The sequence below is a fragment of the Zingiber officinale genome, chromosome 9A (genome assembly GCF_018446385.1).
Source record: "Zingiber officinale cultivar Zhangliang chromosome 9A, Zo_v1.1, whole genome shotgun sequence".
In the NCBI taxonomy this organism is placed as follows: domain Eukaryota; kingdom Viridiplantae; phylum Streptophyta; class Magnoliopsida; order Zingiberales; family Zingiberaceae; genus Zingiber; species Zingiber officinale.
The window spans coordinates 112,142,739-112,152,017 of record NC_056002.1 but is presented as its reverse complement, the minus strand read 5'-3'; positions in this window follow the sequence as shown (position 1 = coordinate 112,152,017).

Here is a 9,279-nt window from a genome sequence, read left to right as displayed (position 1 = left end):
TTTCAACTGATCAAGATTACATTAATCCTCTTCAAGCAACTATGGTAAATCAAACTTCTAATGATCGATCTAACAAGAGTAGATCAATTATCTACTAATAAAATTAATTAAGATAAAATGATATACTACTGGCTAAGTCAAAATGAATATGTAGACACTATCCACTACACAGCTAATAATAACAGATGCTGGTATGTGCCTCGATCTTCTAATCAACTCATCATAACAGAAGTAAAACTACAGGGGGTATGATATGTAAAATCACCAAAGCCTATAATCCTTAATCTCTATTAAGGTCAATTAAGATCAGTGGCTAACTCATCACATGTAATATATGCTACAACAACCAGACATGTACTAATAAAGTATGCTAATACAGGTGATAAACTGTAATAGTCAACAGGGTATATACTAACAGAAAGGTAGGATAACAGTATATACCAACATACTTCCTATAGCTTGGAGATGTCCTGCCGCTGCCAGGTCCCAAAATCCAAAAAATCACATCAAGAAGACTAAAACACGAAATCCAAAACACAGGATATAAAACTTGTAAGCTGATCTCTGATACCAAATAAATTGGTATCAGATAAATCTCGAAAATCCAGAACACATAGCAAGTATCGTATACCTGCTCTGATACCACTAAATTGTCACGCCCCGAGGGAGTCTCTGTCCGAAGAAATTTTGGCACCACCTCCCCTGTACGGGTGACAATCTGAAGCATTTCTACAGGCATAATATACATCAGCCACAGGCGGCTGGAATATACACACAACCACGCAGTTATATATATATATATCATCAGCCCACTCGGCTGGAACAAAATATAAAACACAGCAGAAAAACGATAGAAATCCAAAATACATGACTGCTAGCCGGCTAGGCTTACACCACACTGTTGGTTGCTACTCGGAAAACCTAGAGGTTCCACTGTACAAAAATTTTGTACAAAGGTCTGAACCTTTTCCTAGCTACCATGTGTTCTTTTAAATTAAATTTTGGATCGCCTGCGGAACTTAACACGTTTGATCCAAAACTTAATCTATTCGTTCTTTTAGGTTTTGACTTGGGTCTCCTGCGGAACTTAACACGTTCGACCCAAATCACCTTAAGTTATTAATTCCATTAAATATTAATTTCGATAATCGGTTCCCAGTACTGACGTGGCGAGGCACATGGCCTTCTTGGATATGGGAGCAACCACCACCGACTAGACAAAACCTTTTATAGAAAGCTAATATTTAATTTCCTAAAATAACTTTAGGTTAACCGAAAAGAACAATCAAATCACAAGGAAAAGAAAAACAAAAGAACACTATATCGAAAACAAATTCGAAACTCTAGAATCATATGCCTCTTGTATTTAGTATTATTTCCAAAAAACCTATTATGATGCGGAAAGAAAAATTACTAGTTATACCTTTAAGAAAAACCTCTTGATCTTCTACCGTATTCCTCTTCTAACCTCGGACGTTGTGTGGGCAACGATCTTCCGAGATGAGAAACCACCAACCACCTTCTTCTCCTCCTAGCTAGGTTCGACCACAAAAGAAAAAGCTTCACCAAGGAAGAAAATCAAAACACTAACCAAGCTCCAAGAGATGCTCGCTTCTCTCCTTCTTCTTCTTCTTCTCCAAGTAGTATCCGGCCACCACAAGAGCTCCAAGGAAAGAGAAGGGTTCGGCCACCACAAGAAGAAGAGAGGGAAAGGATGGCCGGCCACACCAAGGAACCAAAAGAGGGAGAGAAAATAATAGAGGTTGTATCTTGTGAAGGCACCCTCACCCCTTCTTTTATATTCCTTGGCCTAGGCAAATTAGGAAATTTAATTACAATAAAATTTCCTTAATTCCCTTGACATGATTTAATTGAGAAAAATAAAATAATATTTCCCCAATTAATCTCTAATGGCCGGCCACATCAAGAGGAAATAAATTAGACAAGTTTTAATCAACAAATTAAAACTTCCTAATTTGTTTCCGAAAATTTTAAAAATAAAATTTCTCTTTAAAAATCTCTTCATGGTTGATAAAAGGAAATTTTTATAATTTTAATTTTATCAACATGTGGATAATTTTAAAGAGAAAATAAAATATCTCACCAATCTACAAATAAGGAAAGAGATTTAATCTCTTTCTTTAATCTTTTGTAGATCTTTTACAAGAGAGATATTTTAATTTTAATTCTCTTTAATAAATTATTTCTTCCACATAATAAAAATTAAAATTAAAATCCCTTTTTAATTTAATTTGGCCGGCCCCCACTAGCTTGGGTTCAAGCTAGGGCCGACCACCCAATTTTATACCTAGGCCGGCCCTAGCTTGTTTCCCAAGCTAGCTTGGCCGGCCCCTATTGGGTGGGTATAGAAGGTAGGTATAGGTGGGTATAGAACTCTATAAATAAGAGGCTACGATAGGGACCGAGAGGAGGAATTGGTTTTGGTCTCCCGATAAAATTAAGCATCTCGCCCTAACACACAACTTAATTTTATCAATAATAATTCATTCCACTAGAGAACTATTATTGAACTACCGCACCAATCCCAAATTATATTTTTGGGCTCCTTCTTATTATGAGTGTGTTAGTCTCCCTGTGTTTAAGATATCGAATGTCCATTAATTAAGTGAGTTACTGACAACTCATTTAATTAATATCTTAGTCCAAGAGTAGTACCACTCAACCTTATTATCATGTCAGACTAAGTCCACCTGCAGGGTTTAACATGACAATCCTTATGAGCTCCTCTTGAGGACATTATCAACCTAGTATCTCTAGGACACAGTTTCCTTTTATAATCAACAACACACACTATAAGAGATACCATTTCCCAACTTATCGGGCTTATTGATTTATTGAACTAAATCTCACCCATTGATAAATTAAAGAAATAAATATCAAATATATGTGTTTGTTATTATATTAGGATTAAGAGCACACACCTCCATAATAACCGAGGTCTTTGTTTCTTTATAAAGTCAGTATAAAAGAAACGACCTCAAATGGTCCTACTCAATACACTCTAAGTGTACTAGTGTAATTATACAGTCAAGATAAACTGATACCTAATTACACTACGACCTTCCAATGGTTTGTTCCTTTCCATTATGGTCGTGAGCTACTGTTTATAATTTATAAGATACTGATAACATGATTCTCTGTGTGTGACACCACACACCATGTTATCTACAATATAAATTAATTGAACAACTACATTTATCATAAATGTAGACATTTGACCAATGTGATTCTTATTTCTAGATAAATGTTTATACCAAAAGCTAGGCTTTTAGTATACACTATAACAATCTCCCACTTATACTAAAAGACTAAGCTGCTATATCTGCTGTCATACATCTGATTCCTAACCCTTCAACATGTCCATCAAAAGCTCTTGCCTTAAGGACCTCGGTGGAAGGATCTATAGGTCATCACCTGATGCAATCTAGGCAGCAACAACTTCTCCTCATTTATACGATTTCTCGTATTGGGTGGTACTTGCGCTCTATTGTGTTTACTTGCCTTTATAGACTTATGGTTTCTTTGAGTTTGCTACTGCACCGATATTATTACAATAAATTGTAATAATCTTTGGACAAACCAGAAATCATATCTAAGTCTATCTTGAGATTATTGAGTCATTCAGCTTTTATAGCTACCTCAGAGGCTTGCCATATACTAAGCTTTTATGGTGGAGTCCAGAAAAACACCTATGCTTATCACTCTTCCATAGTTATGACTTTACCTCCTAAAGTAAACACAAAACCCCGAGGTTGACTTATTATTGTCCCTATCTGATTGGAAGTCAAAATCCATGCAACCCACAAGGACCAAATTAACTGCCTTGTAAGCTAGCATATAATCTCTAGTGCCTTTAAGGTACTACAATATATGCTTTACTGCAGTCCACTGTCCTTGTCCAGGGTTACTTTGATATCTGCTAACTATGTCCTTGGCAAAACAGATTTCTGATCTCGTGCATAGCATACATTAGGCTTCCAACAGCCGTAGCATAAAGAACTGCCTTTATTTCCTTTATCTCCTTTGATGTCTACAGAGACATATCTTTAGATAAAGTTACTCCATCCTGAAAAGGTAAGAAACCTTTCTTGGAGTTTTGTATGCTTAAAACGAGCAAGGATTTTTCCGATGTATGAAGCTTGGGATAAGTAAAATATTCTTTTCTTGCGATCCCTTATTACTTTGATCTCAAGAATATATACATTCTCCCAAGTCCTTTATATCGAATTGTTTGGACAACCATACCCTTACTTCTGACAACATTTTGATATTGTTTCCAACTACCAAAAAATATTATCTACGTATAGTACAAGAAATACCACCACGCTTCCATCACACTTTTTGTATACACAAGACTTACCCGGTTACTAAAATATATTCATAGGTCTGAATTACTTTGATAAACCGGATGTTCCAAGACCTTGAAGCTTTGCCTCAGTCCATAGACTGATTGAGCTTTACACAAGATGCTCTTAGCCCTTTGTAATGAACCCTTCTGGTTGCTTTATGTGGATGCTTTCTTCAAGACTTCCATTAAGGAATGTTATCTTGACATCCACTTGTCAAATAGATAAAAGAATCCGGATAGACTTAAGCATGGCTACCAGTGAAAAAAATTTCCTTTTTCATCAAGCCTTGCTTTGAAGGTTTCTACCTCCCTGTCTATCCCTCTTTTTTCCTATTATAGACATTTTACACCCAAAGGCTTTTTCACCACTTGGTGGTTCTATAAGCTTCCAGGTTTTATTAGAATACATATATTCTAATTCTATTATTCATTACTCTTTGCCAAGATGCTGCATATTTATCTTGGAGTGCTTCGTCATATGTCCGGAGATCAGGTTCATGTCCTTCAGGGATCGAGTTCAAAAAACTCTCCCAAAACATGAATCTTTTAAGGTTGCTTAACAACCCTCCCACTACGACAAGGCATTTTCTACAATTGTGTATCATTTGTGATACGTGTTGCAGTTTTCTTGTGGTATCTCATATTGTACAGTTGGTACTAGATTAGACATGTCTTTTATTATTTCCTTAAGAACAAATTTACTTATGAGCACATGGTTCATTATATAGTCCTTTTAAAATCAGTCATTGATGCTATCAATGACCTTCTGATTTTCTGATAAGTGACTCCTAAATTCTCCCAAGAGGTATTTGCCACTACGATCTCACTGTAGTGTCTTGATACTTTTACCTTGACATTTCTCCACATCAGCCTCATACTCTTTGAACTAATCAAAGCACTTAGACTTGTGGCACATCAAGTAAATGTATCCGTATATCAAATAGTTGTCTATAAAATAGACGAAATATTTGAAACAACCTCTTGCTTGGATAGTCATAGGATCACACAAATCAGAATGAACCAATTTCAACATATCTTTGACTCCATACCCCTTAGACTTGAAAGCTTCTTGGTTATTTTTCCTTCCAAGTAAGACTCGCAGGTTGGAAAGATTTCCACTACTAATGAACCCAAAAGTTCATCAGCTACCAATGAATCATACTCAAGTTAATATAACCTATCCTTAGATGCCAAAGATATAATTGGTTCATTTCCGAAGGTTACTTTCTCTTAAAGTTAGAAGATGTGTTACTAATTTCCATTTGTTGCATCGTGAGAGTTATTGGATTTATAAATTGTCAACCAACGTACCAGAACAAATAACTTCCCTCTTTTTCTTAATAACAACTTTGTTATTAAAAGAGGCAGAATATCATGTTCTTTGAATAGTTTAGAAACTGAAAACTAGTTCTTTCTAAACTTGGTGCGTAAAGACAATTACTCAAAAATCCATGTTTTATTTTTATCAAAAGATAAACATCTCCCACTGCAACAGCTGCCACTTTTACAGCAGTGCCCATGTGGACGGTGTTTTTATTTTCATTTAGTTGTCGAGTTTCCTGGAATGAATTGCGGACATGATTAATGGCATCTGTATCTACACTCCAGGTTCTGGTAGATAACACCACTAAACATGTTTCAACTAATGAATAAAATACACCTATATTGTTCTTAGTTCTAAGAGGACAGTCTACCTTAATGTCCAAATCCTATTTCCAATCAATTATAATTGGGACCACTAAGTCTATCCTAAAGTATATCAGCTAGGGATTGACCATCATCCTAAGAATCACAAAAATATTTGGTTAAGACCAACTCCTTAAAAATCCCCATGAATTTTGTATGCCACGTTAGTGTGGACATATACAAATTCAAAGAGGAAATTTTATCATTTAATTTTATTATCTCGTCAACCTTACTTTATGACGAATAAAATTAATAGTTGGTCTATCTTTAATCAAATATTTGGTCAAGACTTCTAAAATTAAAAATAATATTGATTCCTCTAACAATACTATTTAAATTTACCAACACCTCAAAACACCGTGAATTTTGCATGCCACGTTAGTGTGGACGTATACAAAATCAACATTTGTAAGAGAAGGGTTTTACCCATTAACTATCTTGTCAACGTAACTTTATGACAAATTAAATTATCTCAAACATCGTTTAATTTTGTATGCCACGTTAGTGTGGACGTATACAAAATCAATCATTTGTAAGAGGGGTTTTAACCCTTTAATTTTATTATCTTGTCAACCTAGTTTTATGACAAATTAATAGTTGGTTTCATTTGGTCACACAAATAATAACAGTGACTCCGATGGGGAGGATACTATTAGATGTGTCTAAGTGTATACCATTACTTGACACTAAGTCCATTAATAAGATTATGCCCCTTCCGTTGGGGAAGATCACACGCTCTTAATTAACTTCCTATAGTCATCCAAAAATGGAAGTATGTTCTAGTGATCTGCAAACTAGCTCATCCGTTATGGAGGAAGGCACTCAGAGCCAACGCGCAAGCTTGTTTGCATCACTTACAAACCAGTAATGGAGACCATGGGATTTACTTAAAAATCCCTCTTCCACTTAATTATTTATTAATGAGGAATTTTAACTATGCTAGTCTACTAAACTTGTAAACTAACATGCACACACAGCACAATATAAAAGCAATAAATAGAAAATCTAATTTTCAACTATTATGGCTTTTATCTCTAGTTGTCCTCCGTGTGTTGTCATCCCAAGCTGCTGCCATATTTGGCCACCGCCACCAGGGTCTTGTCATCCATCTTGCTCCTTGTTGCGCCTCTGGTCCTTAGAAGGTTCCACGCTTTGCAAGATTCGATCCGCGACATAAATAGAATTTTACAATTTTGATCCTATATTCCATAAAAGGAATGTACATGTATCTAGATCAAAAATAAAATCCTAATAAAACTAAATACAGCTCCTGCTGTATTTTATAATACAATCATGCAAACACATATAAATGCCCTTGACATGTCCAAGGGTCCAATCAAACACATAAAACTATAAGCCATAATAGTTGGATCCTGCATCCACAAAGTTAGCACATCCTACTATTATCCTGCCTAAATTATGTATGACATGTGCATAATTAAACTAATACCAAATACACAGAGGCAAAACCCTAGCTCTGATACCAATTGTTGGTTGCTACTCGGAAAACCTAGAGGTTCCACTGTACAAAAATTTTGTACAAAGGTCTGAACCTTTTCCTAGCTACCATGTGTTCTTTTAAATTAAATTTTGGATCGCCTGCGGAACTTAACACGTTTGATCCAAAACTTAATCTATTCGTTCTTTTAGGTTTTGACTTGGGTCTCCTGCGGAACTTAACACGTTCGACCCAAATCACCTTAAGTTATTAATTCCATTAAATATTAATTTCCATAATCGGTTCCCAGTACTGACGTGGCGAGGCACATGGCCTTCTTGGATATGGGAGCAACCACCACCGACTAGACAAAACCTTTTATAGAAAGCTAATATTTAATTTCCTAAAATAACTTTAGGTTAACCGAAAAGAACAATCAAATCACAAGGAAAAAAAACAAAAGAACACTATATCGAAAACAAATTCGAAACTCTAGAATCATATGCCTCTTGTATTTAGTATTATTTCCAAAAATAACTAGTATGATGCGGAAAGAAAAATTACTAGTTATACCTTTAAGAAAAACCTCTTGATCTTCTACCGTATTCCTCTTCTAACCTCGGACGTTGTGTGGGCAACGATCTTCCGAGATGAGAAACCACCAACCACCTTCTTCTCCTCCTAGCTAGGTTCGGCCACAAAGAAAAAGCTTCACCAAGGAAGAAAATCAAAACACTAACCAAGCTCCAAGAGATGCTCGCTTCCTCTCCTTCTTCTTCTTCTTCTCCAAGTAGTATCCGGCCACCACAAGAGCTCCAAGGAAAGAGAAGGGTTCGGCCACCACAAGAAGAAGAGAGGGAAAGGATGGCCGACCACACCAAGGAACCAAAAGAGGGAGAGAAAATAATAGAGGTTGTATCTTGTGAAGGCACCCTCACCCCTTCTTTTATATTCCTTGGCCTAGGCAAATTAGGAAATTTAATTACAATAAAATTTCCTTAATTCCCTTGACATGATTTAATTGAGAAAAATAAAATAATATTTTCCCAATTAATCTCTAATGGCCGGCCACATCAAGAGGAAATAAATTAGACAAGTTTTAATCAACAAATTAAAACTTCCTAATTTGTTTCCGAAAATTTTAAAAATAAAATTTCTCTTTAAAAATCTCTTCATGGTTGATAAAAGGAAATTTCTATAATTTTAATTTTATCAACATGTGGATAATTTTAAAGAGAAAATAAAATATCTCACCAATCTACAAATAAGGAAAGAGATTTAATCTCTTTCTTTAATCTTTTGTAGATCTTTTACAAGAGAGATATTTTAATTTTAATTCTCTTTAATAAATTATTTCTTCCACATAATAAAAATTAAAATTAAAATTCCTTTTTAATTTAATTTGGCCGGCCCCCACTAGCTTGGGTTCAAGCTAGGGCCGACCACCCAATTTTATACCTAGGCCGGCCCTAGCTTGTTTCCCAAGCTAGCTTGGCCGGCCCCTATTGGGTGGGTATAGAAGGTAGGTATAGGTGGGTATAGAACTCTATAAATAAGAGGCTACGATAGGGACCGAGAGGAGGAATTGGTTTTGGTCTCCCGATAAAATTAAGCATCTCGTGTTCGCCCCGAACACACAACTTAATTTTATCAATAATAATTCATTCCACTAGAGAACTATTATTGAACTACCGCACCAATCCCAAATTACATTTTTGGGCTCCTTCTTATTATGAGTGTGTTAGTCTCCCTGTGTTTAAGATATCGAATGTCCATTAATTAAGTG